Here is a 26,901-nt window from a genome sequence, read left to right as displayed (position 1 = left end):
ATCCATTCTGTCGGGAAAAAATAGCTAGAAGATGGACTTTGAAACTGAACGCAGCACACAGAGAGAAAAAAAAGCTACCTCACAATAATCTGGACTTGCCTGACTCTTCCACCAGTGACATGATTAGAATAGAGCAAATTGTGCCATTACATCAACATAACACAGTAATAGGGTCCAATCCACTGACAGCAGAATGTTGGGATCATGGTTTGGATTCACTTCTTTGTGAAGGTTACAACTCTGATGGAATCTCAGTTAGACCCAAACTTTGGCTGGATTTCACACAAAATCAGTCAGTTCAATCAGTTCTAAACCAAACCAAAAGATCAAAGGATAGTGGGTTCAATTTTTGTGGCAATTACCCCAAAGAGCACATTGCTTCAATACAGTGCAACAACAATACTTCTAAAACAATTCCTGGGCTTGGAACAATAAAACAAGCTTTGTTTGAAGTTATATCACAGGGGAAAGTAATTTAGACTTGTTTCCCGTGCCACTGTTAGTTTTCTCTCTTGTAAACCCATTCATCCCCAAGATTTTATATTCCTAATTTTTAAATACTTGTGAAACTCCCTTTAAATGTTTTAATCTCAACCTCTAAATTCACATGTAATAAAGCATCCAATGGTCTGAGGAACTCTCAGCTCTAAAGCCTTCCTTTTCCCTCGCCTTTTGGTTTTTCCAGCAAGAATCCTAAGTCTCTGAGCAAATTTTGCCCATTCAATCAACAGTGAAAACAGCATTTTATTATTTATTCATAAACCCCAGTTTCAGTTACCACTTTACTGACAGCTTTTCTCTTGATGTTGTTCCTACTCACATAAGCTACTATTGCTCCTGGCTCTACAGAAAATGTTTTTTTCCCCGCTACCCTCTCTCCATCTGGCCCGACTTGCAAAACCTCAAGACCAAATCCCATTCTCTCCTAACCAGCCAAGGCCCAAAATCATCATCCCCTGAATATCTAAATCCCTTTTAGTAAAAGCCACAAACCTCTGACTCCCATTCAAGCTATTTCCCTCTCACCCCTGAGCCCCCATTTTTCAAAAACAATGAAGAAGAAAGAACAATACAGCATATGAACAGGCCCTTCAGCCCTCCAAGCCTGTGCCGCTATATTTTGCTCTTCTATACTAAAACTGTCTTCACTTACATGATCCGTATCCCTCTATTCCCTTCCTGCTAATGTGTCTGCTTCCACCACCTCCTCTAGCAATGCATTCTAGGCACTCACCACCCTTTGTGTGAAATCCTTGCCTTGCACATCTCTTTTAAACTTCCCCCCTCACACCTTGAACCTGTGTCCCCTAGTAATTGATCCCTCCACCCTGGGAAAAAGCTTCATACTTTCCACTCTATCCATGCCATTCCCAATCTTATAAACTTCTATCAGGTTGTCTCTCAACCTCCTGCAAACCTAGTCTATTCAATCTTTCTTCATAACTAAAATCCCCCATACTAGGCAACATCCTGGTAAACCTTTTCTGTATCCTCTCCAAAGCATCCACATCCTTCTGGTAGTGTGGTGACCAGAACTGCACACAATATTCCAAGTATGGCCTAACTAAGTTTTATAAGACTGCAGCATAACTAGTCTATCATTATACTCAGTGCCCCTTCCAATGAAGGCAAGCATGCTATAGGCCTTTTTTACTACATATCTACCTGCGCTACTACGTGCAGTGATCTGTGGACCTGCACACCCAGATCCCTCTGCATATCAATACTCCTAAGGGTTATGCCATTCACTGTATAATTTCCACCTGTTGTTGACCTTCCAAACTGCATCACCTCAGATCACCTCACATTTGTTTGGATTAAACTCCATCTGCCATTTTTCTGCCCATGCCTCCAACTGATCTATATCCTGCTGTATGCTCAGACAATCCTCCTCACTATCCACAATTCCATCAATCTTTGTGTCATCCACAAACTTACTAGTTAGACCAGCTTCATTTTCCTCCAAATCATTTATGCAGATCACAAACACCAGAGGTCCCAGCACCGATCTCTGTGGAACACCACCAGTCACAACCCTCTATTCTGAAAAGCTTCCTTCCATCGCTACCCTTTGTCTCCTATAACTAAGCCAGTTCTGTATCCATCTTGTCAGCTCACCCCTGATACTATGTGTCTTCACATTTTGTACCAGTCTGCCATGAGCGACCCTGTCAAAGGCTTTACTGAAGTCCGCGTAGCCAACACTAACATCAATCAGCTTCATCATCTCCTCAAAAAACTTGATCAAGTTATTGAGGCATGATCTTCGCTGTACAAAATCGTGCTATCTATCGCTAATAAGTCCATTTGCTTCTAAATGGATATAGATCTTGTCCCTGAGAATCTTTTGTAATAATTTCCCTGTCATTGACGTGAGACTCACGGCCTGTAATGTCCTGGATTATCCTTGTTACCCTTCTTTAACAATGGGACAACATTGGCTATTCTCCAGTCCTCTGAGACCTCACCTGCAGCCAAAGAGGATACAAAGATGTCTGTCAATACTTCAGCAATTTGCCTTCTTTCCTCCCTCAATATTCTGGGATAGGTCCCATCAGGATCTGGGGACTTATCTATCTTAATACATTTTAAGAGGCACATCACCTATTCCGTTTCAATAGCAGTTTGGCTTAGAAACTCGACTCTCCCTTCCCTGAGATTAGCCTCCATCAATTCCTTCTCTTTGTATTCATTTAGGACCTCACCTACCTCCTCTGGCTCCACACAGATTCCCTCCTTTGTCCTTGAGCGGGCCAACCCTTTCCCTGGCTATCCTCTTGCTTTTTATATATGTATACAAATCCTTGGGATTCTACTTAATCCTATTTGCTAACGACGTTTCATGACCCCTTTTAGCTCTTCTACTTCCTTGTTTAAGTTCTTTCCTACTTTCCTTATATACTTCAAGGGCTTTATCAGTTCCCATCCTCCTAGACCTTACATATGCTTCCCTTTTCTTTTTGACCAAGGTGATAATGTTCCTGGTCATCCAAGGCTCACATAACTTGCGGTACCTATCCTCCAGTCTTGCAGGAACATGCCGCTCCTGAACTCCTATCAACTGCCGTTTGAAATACTCACACATGTCCGATGTGGATCTACCCTCAAACAGCTGCCTCCAATCAACATTCTCCAGTTCCTGCCTAATATTGTTGTAGTTCACCTTCACCCCAGGACTGTTATTATCCCTATCCATGAGTATCGGAAAACTCACAGTATTATGGTTACTACTCCTGAAATGCTCCCCCGCTGAAACTTCACTTACCTGGCTGGGCTCATTTCCCAAAATCAGGTCCGTTGGACTGTTTACATATTGTGTCAAAAAAACGCTCCTGAATGGTCCTTACAAATTCTGCCCCATCCAAGCTCCTAGCATGAAGTGAGTCCCAGTCAATATAGGGGAAGTTAAAATCACCCACCACAACAACCCTCAGAGATAGTAAGAACTGCAGATACTGCAGTCAGAGATAACACAGTTTGGAGCTGGAGGAACACAGCAGGCCAGGCAGCATCAGAGGAGCAGGAAAGTTGACGTTTCAGGTCAGGACCCTGCTTCAGAAACGGGCAACAACCCTACTGTTTTTACATCTTGGCAAAATCTGTCTACATATTCTCTCCTCTATCTCTCGCTGGCTGTTGTGAGGTTTGTAGTATACCCCTAGCATTGTGATTTCACCTTTTCTGTTCCTGAGTTCTACCCATATTGTCTTGCTGCACAAGTCCTCTGTTGTATCCTCCTTCAGCTGAGTGATACTCCTTTACCAGTAATGCAACTCCCCCACCCCTTTTACCTCCTTTCTATCGCACCTGAAACATCTAAATCTGGGACATGTAACTGCCAGTCCCGTCCCTCTTTCAGCCAGGTCTCTGTAGTCGCAATAATGTCATAGTTCCAAGTACGAACCAAAGCTTTAAGTTTGTCTTCCTTGCCTGTTATACTACATTTCCGTCTGTCCCCAAACTCCTCATTCCAGGTTCTATCCCCTGGCTCCTGTGAACAGAATGCTCTGTTTTCTCCTGCTTTCTGGGTATACCTTCTGGTTTTCAACTCAAAAGTGCTTTGAAGTTTGAATTCTACTGTAACCCCTACAAACTCATTTAATGTTTAAAGTTGGAGTCAAAATCCAAAAGGACCTTATCTGACTCTAGAAGCACCCTCCCTTTAGCAGCAAAGTGCATTGTTTCAAAATCAATTTAAACCTCAGCTCGGATCTCCAGAATATTTCCTAAAACTTATTTGGTGTTGCAGCAGACAATATGTGCATCAAAATTTTGTCCATGATTCCCAGTACTTCAAGCAGCTAAATGCTCTATTTCAACCCAGAAATTAATAAAAATCTACCTTTACACTATAATTAAAATGTTATCAAGACTGGCAGTTCCTTCAGTGGAATATGAACAACTGTAAAGCTTGCATCTTGTCATTTTTCGATACTTTTGATTGTGGTCTGAAATGGGAAAATGACTGTTTTAAAACGACAGACTGAAGAACGAATTGCTGCACTTTAAAAACAAGTTACTGGAACTCTGAGTCATGCTTGCGCCACTGCTTCAAGCAGCTGGGGAGGAGAGAAGAAGGGTGAAGCTCTGAAAGTGAAATTCATGATCCATTCAAGGTCATTCGAAGAATTAACTACCAGCAATAGATTGCTCATTTGATCGTGCAATTGGGACCAGTCGTGGATGCTGGGGGTCATCAGCCTGACGACCACTCTATGGTTAGTGTACTAATCATCCAGTTTCACCTGTGAAGGAGTGAAACAATCCAAAAAGGGATTTGGACATCACTCATCCTGGGAAGGAAAAGAAAAATCTCATCAAATCCTGTGGACAGGATAGAACTGTGTCTCTCCAGTGCTTTTTCATCTACCCATTAAACCATTTTTTAATGTGTCTGTCTGTCTTTGTTGGAAGTTTAAAAGTGGTTTCAACTAGTAGAGTTTTGTGGTGGCCCTAGGAGTAGTGGGGCTTGAAAATCAGCACATTTACCTAAGTGGGTGGTAACACAAACAAGACCAGAACTTTGTAGGTTGTTTTGCACTATTGCTGCAAATGGGACTTCTGCTTCATCTCCATTTAATGTTGTAGTTGGGAGGGCACCCAACTCTGAGCAAATTCCTAGCTTATATGTTTATTCTTTTTACCCAATGAAATGTATATAGTTTCCCCCAAAATGCATTCATTCTAATAGATTAATTTTTCAATAACAAGTTCCACATTCTAACCCCTCTGGTTAAAGAAGTTCTCCTGAATCCTCTTTTGGATTTTTTAGTTATATAGTTTGTGATGATGACTCCTATCTTTGATCTCCCCCGCAATTGAAGCCTTCTTCAAGATCTCTAGGATTTCAGCCTTTGATCTTCATCTTATAGATGGAAGAACCCTAATATATTCAATCTTTATCGATATTACTACAAGTCTAAAGTAACTGACCATTCAAGTTTGACAATGTTTCTCCTTTTCAATTCTATCCTTCTAGAAATAAATCTTAGTGTTTTATTTATTATGGCCTTTATCAAGCCACAATACTTTTAGTTATTAGTGTATCTGTGCCCCAAGATCCCCTTCCACCTCTTATTTTTCAAATAGTACATACCTCTTAATTCTTCCTACCGAACTGTACCATCTCAAGCTGATCTACTTTGGAGTGCATCTGCTATTAATATGTCCAATCCTCAAGTTTATTAGTGTCTACCTACATTCTGTTGTGTTCCTCTTGCGCATGATCTACATGCCAGCCGTCCTGCGTAACAGTTACTGTTACCAAAGTTGCAAGATTCCACATGTGTTCAGTGTTATTTTGCAGAAGTAATAGGGTTGTTGTCATGGGTGGCTTTAACTTCCCTGATATTGACTGGAACCTCCTTAGTGCAAATAGTTTGGATGGATCAGATTTTGTCAGGTGTGTCCAGGAAGGATTTCTGACTCAATATGTAGATAGGCCAACTAGAGGAGAGGCCATATTGGATTTGGTGCTTGGCAACGAACCAGGCAAGGTGTCAGATCTCTTGGTGGGAGAGCATTTCAATAATAGTGATCACAACTCCCTGACCTTTACCATAGTCATGGAGAGGGATAGGAGGGGGAATTACAATGCTATTAGGCAAGAACTGCGGAGCATAAATTGGGAACAGATGTTCTCAGGGAAATGCATGATAAAAATGTGGAGGTTGTTTAGGGAGCAGTTGCTACAGGTACTGGATAGGTTTGTCCCACTGAGGCAAGGAAAGGATGGTAAAGTGAAGGAACCTTGGATGACAAGACATGTGGAACACCTGGTCAAGAGGAAGAAGGAAGCTTATTTAAGGTTGAAGAAGCAAGGATCGGACAGGGCTCTAGAGGGTTCCAAGGTAGCCAGGAAGGAACTAAAGAATGGACACAGGAGAGCTAGAAAGGGGCATGAAAAAGACTTGGCAAGTAGGGTAAAGGAAAACCCCATGGTGTTCTATATTTATGTGATGAACAAGAAGATGGCCAGTGTGAGGGTAGGGTCGATCAGGGATAGTGGAGGGAACTTTGCCTGGAGTCAGAGGAGGTAGGGGAGATCCTTCAGTATTCACCAGTGAGAGGAACCTTGTAGTTTGTGAGGACAGCGTGAAACAGGATGATATGCTCAAACAGGTTGATGTTAGGAAGGAGGATGTGCTAGAAATTTTGAAAAACATGAGGATAGGTAAGTCCTCTGGGCCAGAAGGGATATACCCAAGGTTACTACGGGAAGCGAGGGAAGAGATTGCTGCACCTTTGGCAATGATCTTTGCGTCCTCACTGTCCACTGGAGTAGTACCAGATGACTGGAGGGTGGCAAATGTTATTCCCTTGTTCAAGAAAGGGAATAGGGATAATCTTGGGACTTGCAGACCAGTCAGTCTTACTTCTGTGGTGGGCAAATTATTGGAGATGATTCTGAGATAGTATTTATGATTATTTGGAAAAGCATAGTTTGATTAGAAATAGTCAGCATGGCTTTGTAAGGGGAAGGTCATGCCTCACAAGCCTTATTGAATTCTTTGAGGATGTGACAAAATACGTTGATGAAGGCAGAGCAGTGAATGTGGTGTATATGAATTTTAGCAAGGCATTTGATAAGGTTCTCCATGGTAGGCTCATTCAGAAAGTAAGGAAGCCTGGGATTCAGGGAAATTTGGCTGTCTGGATACAGAATTGGCTGTCCAATAGAAGACAGAGGGTGGTAGTAGATGGAAAGTATTCAGCCTGGAGCACGGTAACCAGTGGTGTTCCACAGGGATCTGTTCTGGGACCTCTGCTCTTTGTGATCTTTATAAATGACTTGGATGAGGAACTGGAAGGGTGAGTTAGTACGTTTGGCGATGACACAAAAGTTGGTGGAGTTGTGGATAGTGTGGAGGGCTGTTGTAGGTTGCAGCGGGACATTGACAGAATGCAGACCTGGACAAAGAAGTGGCAGATGGAATTCAACCCGGAAAAGTGTGAAGTGATTCATTTTGGAAGGTCAAATTTGAATGCAGAATATAGTGTTAATGGCAGGATTCTTGGCAGTGTGGAAGTACAGAGGGATCTTGGGGTCCATGTCCATAGATCCCTCAAAGTTGCCACCCAAATTGATAGGGTTGTTAAGAAGGCATATGGTGTGTTGGCTTTCATTGGCAGGGGGAATGAGTTTAAGAGCCGTGAGGTTATGCTGCAGCTCTATAAAACCCTGGTTAGAGCACACTTGGAATATTGTGTTCAGTTCTGGTCACCTCATTATAGGAAGGATGTAGAAGCTTTAGAGAGGGTGCAGAGGAGATTTACCAGGATGCTGCCTGGAATAGAAAGCAGGTCTTATGAGGAAAGGTTGAGGAAGCTAGGGTTTTTCTCATTGGAGCAAAGAAGGATAAGAGGTGACTTGATAGAGGTGTACAAGATGATGAGGCATAGAGTGGATAGCCAGAGATTTTTTCCCAGGGCAGAAATGACTATCACGAGGGGGCATAATTTTAAGGTGTTTAGAAGAAGGTATAGGGGAGACATCAGAGCTAGATTCTTTACACAGAGTTGTGGGTGCATGGAATGCACTGCCAGCAGTGGTAGTAGAGTAGATATGACGGATATTTAGGCAACTCTTGGATAGGCACATGGATGATAGTAAAATGAAGGGTATGGAGATTAGTTTGATCTTTGAGTAGGATAACAGGTCGGCACAACATCGTGGGCCGAAGGGCCTGCACTGTACTGTATTGTTCTTTGTATAAATGTAACAAATTTGCGTACATAAACATAGCCTGTACCGTCTCTTTGTATCAACAGATAAGATCCTTGTTTTCCAAGGTACTAGAGGGATTTTTTGTTTTGTAACCGGAAGAGATCCAAACATTCCTTGCCCTCCAGGGATTTCTTCAGCCAATGCCTCCTACTGTTCCTTGGACAGTTTCATGTGTTCGAGAGACCCCGTCCAGCCTTGCTATGGGCCGGAATCAAATCCGCTCCCCTCCCATCCCCCTATGAACAGGAACAATCCAACTGAGGCGACGGCAGTGAAGTTTGTATACCATTTAAAGTAAACAATGATTTAACCACAGGGAACAGAACTGCAATACATTTAACTACAGAGAAAGGGGCAGGCTTTATAAGCAGTAGACAAAAGAGATTGAACAGAAATAACATAACTAGTGATTTGGTCCGACAGGCAAGTCCAGGGAGACACCGATCAGCCATGACTCAATCGCAGACGGGGAGCAGACAGTTAAAGAGAGAATGAGGGGATAGAGATCCAAGAAGGGCCGAGTAAGAAAATGATAGGCGGCCAGAACTTGCGACAGCAGTGAGAGGGAGAAAAATGCGCACCTCGAGAAACAGAATGAAAAATGGAAATAAATGGTTACAACGGCATTATCGAATTGTATGACTTAAGTTGAACAGTGAATTTTAATGTAAAGATCAAACATTATTGTTTTGAGCTGGATACGTTACTTTTTAATCATTAATCAAATAAAATCTAAGGATTCGTTCTGTTTTCACAACGTGCTCACAAACAACGCGTTTTATCAGTGACAATTGTGCTGATAAATTAGTGATCTCAGTAATTCAGTTGCAATCTAATCGAACTTCATGCAGCAGAAGTATCCCGGACTCTCCCTGAGACCTTAAATACCTTCTACTTTTCAGTGTTTGCTAGGATCGGTATATTTAACAACTTCTTCTCGGAGAATAATTTTGTTAGAAGTATTAACATTGTAGTACATGATGCCCAGAGAAGCAGCGATTATTGTCATCAGAGATGACAGTAAGAACTGAAGTTGCTGGAGTCAGAGACAACTCAAGTGTGGAGCTGGAGGAACTCAGCGGGCCAGGCAGCATCAGAGGAGCCGGAAAATTTACGTTTCCGGTCGGGGCCCTTCTTCAGAATTAGGGGAGGGGGAAGGGAGCTTAGAAATAAAGAGGAGGGGTGGGGCTAGGGAAGGTAGGTGGGATGGTAATAGGTGAGTGCAGGCAGGCAGTGGTGGGGATTGGTCAGTGGGATGGGAGGGGTAGATAGGTGGGAGAGAAGATGGACAGGTTGTGTCAGGTTAAGGAGGCAGAGATAAGAGGGAAGATTGGACATGGGATTAGCTGGGGGTGGGGAGATTTTAAAACTGGTGAATTCCATGTTTAGGCCATTGGGCCGTAGGCTTCTGGGGTGGAATCTGAGGGGTTGCTCCTCCAGTTTACGTGTGACGTCATTGTGACACTGGAGGAGGCTGAGGATGGATATGTGGCCCAGGGAGTGAGGGACCAGTTAAAATGGTTCACGACTGGAAGGTGTTGTTATTTGTTGCGAACAGAGAGCAGATGCTCCACAAAATGGTCTCCGAGTCTATGCCTGGTCTCACCGATGTAGAAGAGGCCAAATGGGAGCAGTAGACCAAGTTGACGGATGTGTAGGTGAACCCCTGTCCAATGTAGAAGGTTTGTTTTGTGCCTTAAATGGTGGTGAAGGGGGAGGTTTAGAAGCAGATGTAGCACTTCCGGCTGTTGTAGAGAAAGGTGTTGGGGCTGGTTTGGTTAGTGGGGAGTGTGGAGCAGATCAGGGAGTTGTGGAGAGTGCGATCCCTATGAAGGGCAAATTAGGGGTGGGGAGGGAAATATCTCTTTGGTTGTGGGGTCGGATTATAGATGGTGGAAGTGGTGGAGAATTATACATTGGATGCGGAGGTTGGTGGGGTGATACATGAAGACAAACGGGATTCTGTCATTATTTTTGTTTGGAGGGGGGGTGTGAGGGCAGAGGTGCTGGAAATGCAAGAGATGCATTGAGGGCATTTTTGATCACCCGAGGGGTGAAGTTATGGTCTTCGTCATCATTTGTTTTCCAATAGGGGGCGCTTCAGAGGGGCTCGGATATTCTTACATTTGCACTTCAACGTAGCGAGCACTTACTCTGACCAAGTAATCGCTGCGATTAAAATAGATACACAGCAACTTTTATGTTAAGGTTTAAAAAAAAGTCAGATTTCTTTTAATTCTTCAGTTAATTTTGTGCCAACTGAAACTAATGTTAATGTTGAGGAAGTAAGCAGACACTTTCAGGAGCAGCACAGCGAGGATAAGTGTAAAGACGAGCTCTCTGCTCTATGCTGTTGCAGTCATGTCCTGGGTTCCTGACTGTTTCAGCCGGACATGGGGTGTTGGTTTACACCCAGCGTGACTTAAGGAACCTCTACCACTGGGTAAAAGGACAGTTCCCTCCATATCTCATACCCACTTAGCCAACTCGGATCTCTTGGCTCTTCATAAGAACATCATGAGGAAAGAATGTGTGCGTGAGTGATAAGTACTGGTTAGGCTTATCTTTTCCCACATATTTTAATTGGTCTTCTTGAATGTTATCAGGCCGTCTGCGAATATGAGTTAGGAATTCCACATATTTTGGAGGAGATTTCCTCAGAAGGGTTTTCCGAGTGTGGTAGGTAGATTATTAAGACCACCCTTTTGGGTCGGTGTTGGGCCTCTTGGGAGAGGTTGTCCTAGCCACCAATGGTGCTACCAACCCCCGCAGTTAGACTGTGCGGTTATCCCTGCGCATGGCAGCGCCGGGCAGCAACTCCCTGCTGTTCCTATTGACGAGGAAGATTATCGGAAGCCCCGTGCCAACGAAACAGCATCAACAACTTTAACGGAAACACCAATTTTACCTCCGTCAGGACCCCCTTTCCCAGTTGCAATTTTAGAACCGGCTCATCTTCATACAATAACCTGATCGCCAGCATCCAAGTAGTAACAGCAATCACTTCTTGTCAGTGGTTTCTAACTTCTGGTTTCCCGTGTCATAAAAACTGGGTTGAGATTTGTTATTTTGTTCCAGCTTCGAAGCAATGTACTGAAGAAGGAGACCTCTAACTCACGGACGGAGCCCCCTTGAACTTCAGGACCTCCGACATATTTGTACCTAGGACTCTACATGACCTAGAGACCCAGTTCCACCTCCGCCTCTCATTATTCAATGTGTAAAGTATAGAATCAGGCCGGGTTTTCTTCGGACTACTGCCTTCATATTTACATTCATGTTCATAAACAGGGTACTGCCCTGTCTTTCGCTTCACCTTACTATTGTTGATCATTGTTTTCCGTTCATTCTCTTTTCGGAAGGTGATGCATTTCATTGTCCTGACGAAATAAGTTTCCTCAACCAACTCCCACCACCACCCCTCAAATTTCATATTTCCCTTGTTGCATGGAACAACATTCAACTGACTAATCGTCTTGATTAACAAAACAAACAACTCGAAAAGATTCGGGCCAAATACAACATGAAACATTGCAATGTCGACCACAAGGTGAACAGATCTTCTGGATTCAGATGTATACACGGAGCCACCTCAAAACACGTGCCAGGAGGCACAATGGTATGTTCTCCGATTTTACAAAGCTGTGTTCTAGCCATTTTATAGTACTTCAATTCCTTATCTAGTGGAAGGAAGCTTATTTGCTTTTGCAAAGACAATACACCTCCCTCTCCCTTCACACGCTCGAAATGAGATCCCGCATCACTCACTCATTCCCTCAACACAGCTCACTGCCCGGTTCAGCTTTCCCAGTAAATCGCTTTTCTCCATAAAATGAGAACCTTTCCTCTGACATGTTCTCATCTTGTTGTAAATCATGATGTCACCATCTGAAATGAACCAGAAAACCGCCGATTCTCTGGCGGTTCAAACCACGGATTGTTTAAAAAAAAAGACGGAAACATAACAGCCGAGATAAACTTACCCAACGCTGAGAGCAACTGAATTTGACAAACTTGTTTGCTTGTGTTTGTGCTGCACAGGTCCACTGGTAAATCGGGGTCTTTCTGCTCTGAATTCCCTTGAAAGACAGCGCGTCGCTGTTTTAAACAGGATAGTGTAAAGCGACAAGGACCTGGAACTGATTTAAGCTCTAATCCCCCACCGCTTGCTTGTCTTTTAAAACATTACGTAATGCTATCGCTATGTTCATTCATTTAACAGGACCAAAAAACATTAACCCCTTCCTTCCATTGTCTTATATCCCGTTGGAAGCACAACTTTACAATGACGCAAACAAATTGCAATTGTCCAAAACCCATCACCAAGATGTTCTAAGTACAATTGACTGGATGTCAGTTATCTGTACAGTATAATTCTGAATTCGTTAACAAATCTTAATGTATCATTTCTCAACAATGAAATACTAAACGTTACCAATTGATATCCCCAGGTCGGATTATAGCTGAATATGCGGAAATGTATGAAATGAGAATTGCAAAATTAAATCAAATTGGGTGAGTTATCGGGTCCTATATATCCACCACAACCAGAACCAACACAACTCCACCCCCACATTTACCAAACCCGGCCCCCCCCATCGCTGCAGTTTGCTTTTGCTTGTGATATACTTCATCCTCATCAACAAATACAATCCTGAATTATTCAGAGTTGGTGATGCGGGATAGATTGAGGAAGTGAGGCTTCCCAGACATGTCCTGAACCTGGCTGTTTCGGGATAGAGGTGATACAGTGTTTCGGGATAGAAATAGTGTCAGTTTGGGGATGGCCCAAAGCACGTCCCAGTTTGACCCCTGTGTCCCGGAGCCGCGCTCACATTCCTTCCCCTCGCTAACTTGGCGTGAGTGATGTTCTCGCCAGCAACAGTGTTCTGTTTGTTTTACTTGCAGAAGTTGACACGGCGTACAGCCTGACACCACTGTGGTGAATTAAATGTGCTGCTTCTCCTCAGATCTCAATCCCTTGTTTTGTTTTGAAAGCTACAGTGCACGGCGACAAGCTTTCGCTGATTACATTGTAGTTAGCGAAACATAAAGATGGGGAAGCGAGTCGCTGCTGACATTCGGTGACTGAAACACAGGATAGAGTGGAGGGGGTGGAGTGGAAGCAGTCCCTGCCTCTTTAGGTGGTGGTAATGTAATTATTGCCTGTTCTGTGGAAGCCCTAGGGCCGAGGGCCCCATTCTCAGCGTGCGCTGTACGGGATTTGGCAGCTCGTGAAGAACCGCTTGAACGGCGGGATCGCGAGTGAGGGGCACTTCATGTATAGCAGGGGGGAGAAGGCACCATGCAGCCAGCTCAGGTATTACAATCCAGGAATATAAAGCTGTGTTACTTGGAAGTGGGTTGGCATGGTTGCAGTTACAAATTTCAATTGAAGTCTAAGAGGCGATAATTAATGTTTAATATTTAATTATAATAAATCACCAGAGATATTATAAAAACGGTCTTACTAAAGTTAGCATTGAAATTGACCTCTACCGATTTGAATGTGGAAACACTTTCAATGCCTAGTTTTAAACACACCGCAAACTTTTATTACCCTTTAGACAGGCTTCTTATTTAAAGACCAATTCAGAACGGTGTGTAAATTACATGAATTTTTAAAAAAATTCTTGAAGATATGGAAAGTAGTGTTTTCAACATTGAAGTCTTAAACAGTGCGTCCATGTATTCAGTATGGCGTCGTTTTTTTAAATAAAAACCTTGAGTCAAAATAAGGAGCTTGAGAAATCATTGTTGTGACACTTATTAGTTTTTAGATCATTTTATCTAATCTGATATTACGACTTTAAATGTTAGCAGACTACAATAATTGAGCAGTGCAACATTTGTAGTTGCAATCAGTAACTTGTTTGTCTGTGAGAGGCAATAATAATACCCTATAACTATCTTAAGTATAGATCATGCATACAAGTATCATGTGTGATTGTCTTGGGAACATTATGTCATTGGCATGTCTGGTTTTACTTAAGAGAGTTTCCTTTCTGACGCCGGTCAAGTTAGCTAGCCTGAAAAAGAGGATGTTACATTCTTCGAAATCGTTTCGTTTGAGCTTATTTTAAATGCTATCTATTTGCTGTACAACAAAGATGTCCTAAAGAATGTTCACTTTGTAAGATACTTATTAAAAAAAAACCTTTAAATCATATTTCGGATTCAATTGGGTTTATCACAAATAACATAAGCAAATGAGTTTAATTTCATACATGTGTGAACGATTATTTCTTTTTACATTCAGGTATGAAATATAATTTTACGGCGAAGATTCTTCTGTCTATACAGTCAAGCGATTTCATTATATCCTGGTAAAAGTTTGAGAACCTGGTTTGGTTGTCCTTGCTGTTTGCAAGTCCACATCACGCATTCGTTGTGCCATTAAAACAACTCTCCAAAGTCAATTCAAGTTAATACGTTGAAAGTTATTATATCCGGTACGTTCCTTAGTACAGTCAGATTCGCACAACTGTCGATAGAGGTTGATACATGGAGAAAATGGGGAAAATTCTGGGTTGTTCAGTTTTGCAAAATAAATCCACTGCAAGTTGATTATACCTTAGCGACAGAAATCAGCCTTGGAGAGTTTACAGTGATTTCAACGGAACTTCCCAAATTCAAGCATACCATGGGTATCATAAATTTGCCAAGAAATTGCATAATAGTGCTCATATTTATACGTGAAAAATAATTTATTTGACTGAAAAATCTATTTGCATATCATATTGATTATTTAATTACTTACCAGTTTTCTTCAAGCTTTTTTTACAATAAGGAGGAACATAATATTCTTTGTAACCATGAGGGATTTAATATAGGATTAACAAAGAGTATTGAGCATTACTAACCAGAACAGATGTGAACATTTGTATGCTCAGATAAGCAATGTTATATTTCACAAGGATATGCTCATTATGGGAGAGATTGAGAATTATTTTTGTCCATCAGAATCCCGTGTTATTGCTTAGACAAGAATTGGTTGAGTCCAATGCAAATTTTGCATTGAGAGAAAATGGAAATTGGTTTCAGTCATTGGAATTTTACAATTGGTTAACAGTTATCTTTAAATTGGGTATGAACCATCTGCAATGAATTAATAAAAATATTCTGATGAAGTTCCTGATATAAGTAAATTGTTATAAAGTAAGTATTAAAAAAGATTTTGCATCCTTAGCCAATTAAGTTATAGGCAGCTTTTTAGTAGACAAATTTATATAATTAATATATTAATAAATTAATACCTTTGATTTCACACATACCTCTATAATAACTATAGAATAACGAGTACATAACATGACTGATTTTTATTCAATTCCTGTGTGAAAATTTCTGACTGAAAAACACTGTTACATTTGTGGGTTTATAACATTCCTATGGAGGAATACTTAGAGAAATAACATCATATTTGCACTAATGCATCATCGTAACCACAAAACATTACAAGCCAGTATAAACTGATTTATGTGTGTGAGTTCCAAGACTACAAAAATATTCACTAAGATATTTTTGTTTTGAAATCATACTAAAAAATATGAATAAATTGGATTGTGGGAACAAGATGATACAATGGGCAGGATTGCAATCTGTTCAGGTCTGGATGATAGTATATTTTGAGCCTGGACCATTAGTATGAAATTGTCAGTGAAGGTACTGGCACTAATTTGATTCAAATTCACAGCTTTTATTCAATATTAACAGGATGACTGAAGTGAGAAATGATTAAATTCAGACCGGTGTAGTAGGGATTTGACACAGCTGCCAGGAAATTTGTCAGCAGGGCAAATGAAAATCTTTGAGTGTTAAGATCTTCCATTCATTGTGAGTTGGAGGATACATTAATTTGTAAAATAGGAACCTTACACTAAATGTATGGCCTTGTTGCTAAAGTGGAATGATATGCAACTTATTATGTCTGTATTAGGTCAGCAGGGACAATTGCTCTCACTCGTTTAGATAAATACTATGTTTATTGCTTTTGCGACATCCTTAGAATCATATAATGTCAGTCTGGCTTTTAAATTTTTTTAAAAATTGGCTCATGAACTCAATTAAAATTTATCTCTGTTTCTGGAGACGTTTCTCTAAACATTGACTTTACTTTTTCTTATAGCTGTGTTCAAATGTGACATCAACTTGCGTTACAACTTTGTGACACCTGAAATATGATAAGAACTTTTTAAAAATTTCATACATAATTAAATAACAACAAACTTTATTTATCTCTGTTTTATCATAAAACTATATTTGTGTTGCATCTGAATTTTTAGATTAAGTACAATAGAACATAGAACAGTAAAGCAAAAGAACAGGCTCTTCAACCCAACATGTCTGTGCCAACCATGCTGCAATTCTAAACTAATCCATGTTGCTGCACATGATCCAATCCCTCCACTACCAGCCTGTTCACATGTCCATCTAGATGTCTCTTAAATGTGCTGTCATACCTACGTCTACTACCTCTCCTGGCAGCACATTCCAGGCATTTACTATTCTGTGTAAAAGACTTGCCTCACACATCTTTGAACTTTCCTCTGCTCACTTTAAACCTAAGCTGCCTAGTTTTTGACATTTCCACCCTGGGAAAAAAGACTCCAACTATCCACCTTATCTATGCCTCTCATAACTTTATATACTTCTATCAGGTCATCCCACAGCCTCTGACACTCTAGCGAAAACAATCCAAGTTTATCCAATTTCTCCCTGTAGCTAATACATTCCAATCCAGGCAATATCCTGGTAAATCTCTTTTGCACTCTCTCCAAAATCTCCACATCCTTCCTATAGTGTGGCAACCAGAACTGCACACAATACTCAAAGCTAAAGTTTTGTATAACTGTGACATGACTTGCCAACTTTTATACTCAATGCCCTGACCAATGAAGGCAAGCATGCCACAAGCCTTCTTTACTGCCTTATCTACTTGTGTCACCATTTTTGGGGAACTATGGAATTGCACCCCAAGATCCCCCTATATATCAATGTTCCTAAGGGTCCTGCCATTTACTATATACTGTCCTCCTGTATTTGACCTCTCAAAATGCATCACCTCATACTTGTCCGGATTAAATTCCATCTGGCATCACTCTGCCCAACTTTCCAACTGCTCTATATCCTGCTGTCTCCATTGACAACCTTCCTCACTTTTTGCAACTCCACCAATTTTTACATCTTCTGCAAACTTACTAATCAAAACAGTATTTTTCATCCAAATTATTTATACGTATTACAAACAACGGAGGTCCTAGGACTGATTCTTGTGGAACACCGCTGGTCACAGACCTTCAGTCAGAAAAAGCCTCCACAACAACCCTCTGTCTTCTATGACCAAAGCAATTTTGTGTCAAACTTACCAACTCATCAGGCATCCCATGAGATTTAGTCTTCTGGACCAGCCTACCATGAGGGGCCTGGTCAAATGCTTTAGTAAAGTCCACGTAGATAACATCTACTGCTCTACTCCCATCAATCGTCTTTGTCATTTCCTCAAAATTTATGAGAGAAGATCTGTCCCACGGAAAACCATGCTGACCATCCCTAATAAGTCCATTCTTTACCAAATGTGAGTAAATACTGTTCCTAAGAATCCTCTTCAATAATTTCCCTACCATTGATGTAAGGCTCACCTGTCTATAATTTCCTAGATCGTCCCTGTTGCCCTTCTTAAACAAAGGAACAACATTGGCTATTCTCCAGACTTCTGGGACCTCACCTGTTTCTAAAGAGGAAACAAGGATCCCTGTCAAGGCCTGAGCAATTTCCTCCCTTGCCTCCCTCAGCATCCTGGAACAGATTCCATCAGGCCCTGGGGACATACGGAGTCATGGAGCTGTGCAGCATGGAAACAGACAGTTTGGTAACTTGTCCATGCTGTCTAGATATCCTAAATTGATCTAGTCCCATTTGCCAGCATTTGGCCCATATCTATCTAAACCTTCCTTTTCATATACCCATCCTGATGCCTTTTAAATGTTGTAGCTGTACCAGCCTCCACCACTTCCTCTGGCAGCTCATTCCATACATGCACTACCCTCTGCGTGAAAAAGTTCCCCCTCTGGTCCTTTTTAAATCTTTCCTCTCTCTCATCTTAAACCTATGCCCTCTAATTTTGGACTACCCCACTCCAGGGAAAATACCTTGGCTATTCACATTATCCATGCCCCTCATGATATTATAGACTTCTGTAAGGTCACCCCTCAGTCTTTGATGCTCCAGGGAAAATAGCCCCAGCCTGTTCACCCTCTCCCCATAGCTCAAACCCTCCAATCCTGGCAACATCCTTGTAAATTTTTTCTGCACCCACTCAAGTTTAAAAACATCCTTCCTATAGAAGGGCAACCGGAACTGTACACAGTACTCCAAAAGTGGCCTCACCAATGTCCCTACATGGTGTCCCAACTCCCATACTCAATGTTCTGACCATTGAAGACAAGCATGCCAAACACTCCTTCACCACCCTGTCTACCTGCAAGTCCACTTTTAAGGAACAATGCACCTGTGCCCCTAAGTCTCTTTGTTTGGCAACACCTCCCAGGACCTTAGCTTTAAAGTGTATAAGTCCTGCCTTTATTTGCCTTTCAAAAATGTAGCACCTCACATTTATCTAAATTAAACTCCATCTGCCACTCCTTGGCCCGTTGGCCCATCTGATCAAAGTCCTGTTGTATTCTGAGGTAACCATCTTTGCTGTCCACTACACCTCCAATTTTGGTGTCATCTGCAAACTTACTAATCATACCTCCTATGTTCACATCCAAATCATTTATATAAATGACAAAAGCAGTGGACCCAACACTGATTCTTGTGGCACACCGGTGGTCACAGGCCTCCAGTCTGAATAGCAAACCTCCACCACTATCCTCTGTCTTCTACCTTCAAGCCAGTTCTATATCCAAGTTTTTTCCTATTCATTTTGTGTGATGTGGGCATCACTGGCTGGCCAGCATTTCTTGCCCATCCCTAGTGGCTAGTTCTCCCTGTATTCCATATAATCTAACCTTGCCAACCAGTCTACCATGTGGAATCTTATCGAACACCTTACTGAAGTCCATGTAGATCTTATATCTAACTTAATGTTTTTTGAGACACCCAATACCTCCCACTTCTTAATATCGACATGCCCTGCAATATCAATATACCTCTCCCGAGTCTTACCATCATCCATGCCCTTCTCCTTGGTGAATACTGATGCAAAGTACTCATTAAGGACCTCACCCACTTCCTCTAGCTTCATGCATACATTCTGTCCTTTGTCCTTGGGTGGACCTGGCTAAGCTCTCACTCCTAATACATATATATAAAATGCCTTGGGATATTACTTAATCCGACTTGCCAAGGACATTTCATCGTCCGTTTTTGCCCTTCTAATTCTGTGTTAAAATTCTTTCCTGCTTCCTTTATATTTGAAACATTACAAATGTTTCCTTTTTTTTGACTACTTTTCTAAATCTCTTGTCACCCGGGATTTTTAAATCTTGCCATCCTTATCTTTCATCCTCACAGGAACATGCTGACCCTGAACTCAGATCATCGGCCTTTAAAAGACTCCCATATGTCAGATGAGGATTTACCCTCAAACAGCAGCCCTTAGTTTAATTTCTCCAGTTCCTGCCTAATACTTTTATAATTCACCTTCCCCCAATTTAGCATCTTCATCTGAGGAAAGTCTTATCCATAACTATGTTAAAATTTATGGAATTATGGTCACTGTTCAAAACGCACCTCCACTGAAACTTTGATCACCTGACCAGCCTCATTCCCCAGTACAAGATCTAGTATGGTCTCTTCCCCAGCTGCACTATCTACATATTGTTTCAAGCAGCATAACAATATATTGCAAGTACTTACCATTTTTGAATGATACATTATGAAACAATATGGTGCAAGTAAAGCATTGAATTCATTCAAGCTATATATTATGTGTTTAAATGTGCTCATCAACATGCTACAGAATGGAGTTCTTATCATTTCATACATCCAGAATTAGGATCCAGGATGTCCATGTCTAGTATGACACAGTCAGATATGTAATAAAGTTTTCCTCACATTGTCCAAGCAATGTGTTCAGCTCCAAATTCACATTAATACCCTAAATGCATGTGTGTGACATTTTATTCCTGTTTGATGTTAGCAATACTATGATTACTTCAGGTAAAATTGGCAGTTTTGTTTTGTACCCACAAAGCTGAAAAGAGAAATGAGTTGACCGTCTAAGTAAATGATATGCTCTTTAAAAATCCCATTATTTCAGCACATTACATAGAAAGAAGTTTGATCCTTCATATTACACTATGTTTGGATCCCAAACATCCAAATAGCATTCATATTAACTAATCAGCAATGTGACAAACAAATTGATTTTTCATTTTACTGTTTTATTGGGAATGTTTCCATTTTGAATTGACATACCCTTTCCTGAACACAGCTGCAACATCTGCTCTCCAGGCGGTTTCAGTGGGTGGGAGCAGATCAGCAGCTGAAAGTGATTACTGTCCAGAGGGCAAATCATCCTGAGAGGGTGACATCACGCAGCAATTGGCTACAAGGCTTTTATTCCCTGACATTCTTCACTTATTTGTTTTTTGCTAAAGGTTAGGTCATGACGGCCGACACCTTAAAATTTTAAAACGCTGATTCACTATGACTGGATGCGCAATGACTACTTAATGATTCATTTCAATATTTAATTTCTTCTCGTTTAGGTAATGCCATTTCACATTTTGGATAATATACATGCACATTTTTGTTTACAATTAATTTTATTATTTCAGTCTGCTTGTTATATGACTTGATGTCAGGCTTATTGGAATCTGCAGCAATAGTCCCAAATAAAAACACACCCTGCATGATTGGCTTGTATGAGTAGTAAGGCAATGTCTCTAAATCCCCATTACTCTCAATAGGTTGCTGATCAGAGTAAGGCTGAAATCCACTCACTTTGCACTAAGTTGATATTCATTCTAATGTGAAAGATTATCTTTGTGAGGCTGAGACATGCTGCGGTATGTGCTACTCAGTTGTAGATACTTTGAACTGCCTTGGCACGGTGAGTACCATAGTCCTTTTGTTGTGACTATTTAAAAAGTCATGGATATATATGTTACTAGCTTTCAGATATCAACATCTTTAAAATTTAAGGGCATTGGAGCCCGGCTATTCCACAAGTTATGACAAGTGTGAACTACGATCAAATTAATTTCCACAATGGTTCATGTCTGAATGTGACCACCATCACAGATAAAATAAACACACTGTGAATTCATTCTCACCGATGAACAAGAAATAAACACATCTCAAACCTATCCCTTCTCATGTGGCAAAGCAGATTATTCATTATCAATAAAAACTTAAACTATATCCTATTTAAACTCACACACATTCATTCACACGTAGGATGGACAGGACAATTGAGACAACTATTTTTAGGAATATCATGGGTGAAAAATATAAGCAAAAAGGAACAAAGCCTTTCAATCAAAGTCCAACCAAAAAGGTTTTCTGACAGATTTTGTTTGGATCTAATGATGATACCACCTTTTACTGACTGTGGCAAGCCTCAATTTGGTAGCCGGTCATTTAGACCTAGGTCTTGGCACATTTTAGATGTTTTCATTTGTAAAGTTTTCATGTGTTGTTTCTCTTCCACTTTCAGAGCAAGTGAATTATTTCATTGCAATGCCTGCCTCTTCGTAGGATACAGGGAACAGTCCTTTTTCCGCTGTTACACCAGCATCATCCCTCACCTCTTCCTCCGCTACATTGATGACTGTATCAACTGCCCCGTGCTCCCATGAACAGCTTTAACAGTTCATCAACTTTACTAACACCTTTCACCCCAACCTCAAGTTCACCTGGACCATCTCTGATACCTCCCTTCACTTCCTGGACCTCTCTGTTTCCATCTCCGGTAACCACCTCAACACCGACAGCTATTTCAAACCCATCGACTCCCATAGCTACCTGGATTACACCTCCTCTCACCCACCCTCCTGCAAGAATGCAATCCCTTATTCCCAACTCCTCCACCTCTGTTGCATCTGCTCCCAGGATGTAGCGTTCCACTCCCAGACATCCCAGATGTCCTCCTATTTCAAGGACTACAATTTCCCCCTCCGGTGATCAAAAATTCCCTCAGCTGCCTCACTTGCATTTCCAGCACTTCTGCCCTCAAACCCCCTCCCCCAACAAAAATACAATCCCCCAGTCCTCACATAACACCCCACCAACCTCCGCATCCAGCGTATCATTCTCCACCACTTCCGCCACTACAATCCGCCCCACACCCAAAGAGATATTCTCCTCCCCACCCCTATCTGCCTTGCATAGGGACTGCTCTCTCCACGACTCCCTCATCTGCTTCACACTCCCCACTAACCCCACCACACCCGGCACCTTTTCCTGCAACTGCAAGAAGTGCTACACCTGCCGCTACACCTCCCCTCTCACCTCCATCCAAGGTCCAAAAAAACCTTCCATATCCGTTGTGGTTCACCTATACCTCCTCCAACCTGGTCTACTGTATCTGTTGCTCCCGATGTGGCCTCATCTACATTGGTGAGGCTAAGTGCAGACACGGAGACCATTTTGAGGAGCATCTGCGCTCTGTACTCAACAAACGACAACACCTTCTGGTCACCTACCATTTTAACACCCCCTCCCACTTCTGGGTCCATCCTGGGCCTCCTCCAGTGCCACAATAACACCACATGCAAACTGGAGGAGCAGCACCTCATATTCTGCCTCAGGAGCCTACAGCCCAATGGCCTGAAAATAGAATTCAGAATTCACCAGTTTTACAATCTTCCCACCCCTGGCCTCATCCCACGTCCAATCCTCCCTCACATCCCCGCCTCCTTGACCTGACACAAATTGTCCATCTTCGTCCCCAACTATCCGCCCCACTCTTCCCACTGACTAATCCCCCCTACCTGCATCCACCTATCACCACCCCACCTTCCTTTCGCCAGCTCCACCCATCCTCCCTCTACTTATTTCCCAGCTCCCTTTCCTCTCCCCATTTCTGAAGAAGGGTCCCGATCTGAAACGTCGACTTTCCTACTCCTCTGGTGCTGCCTGACCTGCTGTGTTTCTCCAGCTCCACACTGTGTTCACTCATTTGCTGCATGCTTTTTTGAGGTTTGTGTCACAACTGATCTCTGTCCTCTGAGTTCATTGACAAGCTGCCACTTACAACCAATTAAAATCATTGTGAGGCTGTTACTTTTTATTCGAAGATATCTCGTGCCAGGGTGCCTCACAGAAATATTGAAATCCACCTTCTTAGGAGCAAATCTTTGTGTAACCAAAATGTTACCACACAGTCCCATTTTCCTTCAAGTAATATATAAAAAATGGGTTCATTGTCTGTAATAATCCAAACATCAATTTTTTCCAGTTTATATTTCCAAATAAAATATCTATAGTTCTTAATACTGTGAAGAAAGGGAAAACCATTCACATACTCACACAGCAGCAGAACAACAAAATTAGTGGTGAGTGAACGACCATCCAGTGGTCATGTGGATGGTCAATAGGACCTGGTGCTGGCCTGACCTTTCAATGCAACAGCAGGCCCACTTAAAATGCAATGCATGCGCGATGGCCTACACAGGCTCAAAGTGCCATTTTTTTGCTGTGAACAGGGCTCCTGCACCTTCAAACCATTATTAATTTGTAGTCCACAGATTCGGGGTCTAAGGGAGAACCTCTCTTTCTTTGGCGGGGCTGGGAGCAGTAGATTGATTCTCAATGGTCTACAAGAGCAGATAAGACCCCTGACAGCACAGATTTGGAGCTGCCTCAGAAATCAGTTCAGTCGTCCTCAGCCGCTCGACTATCAGTCACCTCAGCATTAATCAGGCCTGGTTTGGACCAGTGAATTTCATTGGCCAGCTGCCCAAAACCCATCCCATTGGCTGATTCGCTCTTATGTTTCCTAAAGCAGTTAAATAGTTGCAATATGAGCCATTAATTTAACAATGGCAATTTGTCTTTATTCATCCGCAAGAATATTGTGTCACTGGCAAGGCTAGCATTTATTTCCCATCCTGTATTGCTTGAGAAAAGTATGTGCCATCTTCTTAAATCAGTGCAGACCGTATTGTGTAGGTACAATCATGTTTAGGGAGGCAGTTATCAGACTTGGACACAGCAATGGTGAAGGAACAGTGACGCTGTTCTAAGCTAAGAAGGTGAGTGACATGGAGCACAACTTGCAAGTGGTGGTATTTCTATTGCCATTGTCCTTCAAGATGGGAAAGTTTGTAGGTTTGGGAAGTGCCACCGAAGAAGATTTGGCAAGTTGCTGTATAGATGTACCTTTTACCAGGTACAGGCAGATCAATACTTTTAATGTACAGTGGACTGGGAGAAAAGAGAATACGTTATCAGATCCAATTGATATTTTAATAAGGACCTACTGTTGAACTCAGCATGCAGGCCCATGCCATGTCTTAGGGTCATCTGTACTGCCATGGAGTAGTAGGTCATTGCTTACTGTTTTCAGTATTTCACTGTCCTGTGTATAGCAAGAAGGGGGTTCTCCTTTCCTCAATCACTGAGCTATGGCCACTGTATTTACTGCAGTGATACATCAGTAACAGGACTCCTCACACCTTCCTCCAAATCCTCCTGTTCTGACCCCTTCAAGAGGCCCCACAGCCTGAGCTCTTTATTTCCTGGAATTGGGTGCAGTCCCAGCAGTAAACACTGCTCCTGGTGGCACTGCTGGCACCATAGAGCTATTGGCCAATCAGCTACCTGCCATGTTTCAGAGCTGGAGGAAGGGATGGGGGTCAGCTAGAAAACCTACCTCCAGCCAATGGAATGCTGTTGGGGAGTTGGGGTGACAGCAAGACAGAAGTGAGACTGGTGGAGCATGAGCCCTAGTGGGAGGTGGATACAGTAGCAGAGATATAGTGCTTATTAACTTTCACAGAGAAGATGGTGGCATTTACGCTGGCACAGCAGTGAAAGTCTTCCTGCAATGCTGGGTATTGCTTCATAGGCTGAGACTACACTGACCGGAGTAGACTGGCATGGTCTGGTGTTGTGGCCTTGACTGCTGCTCCTGGGGAGGGGAAGAGGATTTCCCGTTATCTGCATCATTCCACCCACCAGGGCTCTGACACCAAAGTAGGGCACAAATTTTACTTTGGCTGCTATGTCCAGGGCAAATGTCAGGAACCATAAACCAGTGCCATACCGGTTCATTCTGGAATATCCTGCCAGTGGTGAGTTCATCCAAATACAGCGATTAGTAGAATGGGGCTAGAATCAGAAGAGAGGAGCTCCGTAGGGGTGCGGTAGGTAGTTAACATGCAGGTTTACTAAGATATGGTTAGAGAAACCGCGAGACTTCATGAAGAGAAACTCAACAAAACTGACACAGCCAAAGATGCGAAAGATTCAGCTCATAGTATAAGTTTTCATATGGAGATTGATGCCCAGCTCTATGTCACCACCATCTCTCTTGCTCTCTCCATTGTCTCTGTAACATCAGAGTGGCATTAGTGTTGTATTCTACATGGAAATGACTTCCAATTAATATTAATGACATTAGAGTCAACCTATTTGGTCTACACCTCAAACTTCACTCTCTGGTGTTGCAAAGTTGTGTACAGTACTTGTGAATTGGAAGGCATTAAGTTAGAATTTATTCGCAAAAAATGATAGGGGGGAAGAGGACGTAGTCCCTTTAAGAGATTATGTGCTTTTCTAAGTGTGGCGATTTAAACGAAAATATGTCTGTAAGCAGCTGAAGATGTACAGCCAGTTCTGAAATTGAAACATGTATCAGATGGATGTGTGATTGGAAACCTTAGGCTTGTTTTGATGTTTTGGCAACTAGCGTGAAAATCAGCCAATCAATTTAAACCAAGCACTTAGTGACTGAAAACCAACTGAATTTAAATCTGATGGTTTTGACAACCTCGCACCAATCCATTATAAGAAAATTGACAAGTCATTGGGGAGTGTATAACAAGAGGGTTTTGAAAATTGGTGTGAGAGTGAACTGCCATCTGAAGTGTAAATATCTGGCTCTCACAGAAATCACCATCTATTCATAAAGGTACCATAGCACTCCTAGCTAAGGACAGAAGAATTCACAGAGAAAGCATTCCTGACAGAAGGATCAGTAGAGAAGGCAAAGAACATTTTGGAAGACTTAACCTGGTTGTACCCTTGAGAGTCTAATTTTTAATTTAGTTTTCTTACTATTTGGGTTTATATATGTGGGACTTTTGTTTATTGGAACAGCATACTAGTAGAATTTTGTTCAGTTAGTGAATAGCTAGTAGTTAAGGGAGAATTGTTTGATTTGTTAGCAGTTCTGTTAAGTTGTTCACTGTCAGGGTTAAATAAATAAGTTGTTACTTGTTACTTATGAAGTGAATATCAGGATTTGCTTTCATTTAACCACTTTTTAACAGCTTACGTGAGGTGAGCTTCTCTGGGTGCTTCAGGTTTAATTATTAGAAGGGGACCTCTACTTCTGCTGTAACAGATTGGGGGCTTGTGTTTCAAATTTAATTATTAGAGTTTTGACCTCACCTTCCTGACACTGGCTACTGACTTAAATTGTTTCTGGCAACTCTTTTGATGCTGAATCAGATTGTTCACCACCTTGTGAGACATTTCACCCTGGGATGAGCTTTCAAATA

General features: G+C 41.9%; 1 protein-coding gene across 2 annotated transcripts in view; it reads right to left on the bottom strand.

Annotated features, from left to right (window-relative positions):
* The window catches only part of LOC109929423 (filamin-B), a 133,706-nt gene extending 121,385 nt beyond the window's left edge, over nt 1-12,321 (bottom strand). For both annotated transcript variants that reach the window (XM_048606251.1, XM_048606252.1), the window contains exon 1: nt 12,211-12,321. The gene's annotated coding sequence lies outside the window, so the exon portion shown is untranslated. The remainder of the gene's footprint in view (nt 1-12,210) is intronic.
* Nucleotides 12,322-26,901: the final 14,580 nt, after the last annotated feature.

Source organism: Rhincodon typus, chromosome 16 (genome assembly GCF_021869965.1).
Source record: "Rhincodon typus isolate 14 chromosome 16, sRhiTyp1.1, whole genome shotgun sequence".
Lineage (NCBI taxonomy): Eukaryota > Metazoa > Chordata > Chondrichthyes > Orectolobiformes > Rhincodontidae > Rhincodon > Rhincodon typus.
Note: the sequence above shows the minus strand (reverse complement) of the source record. Positions and strands in the feature narration are given on the sequence as shown.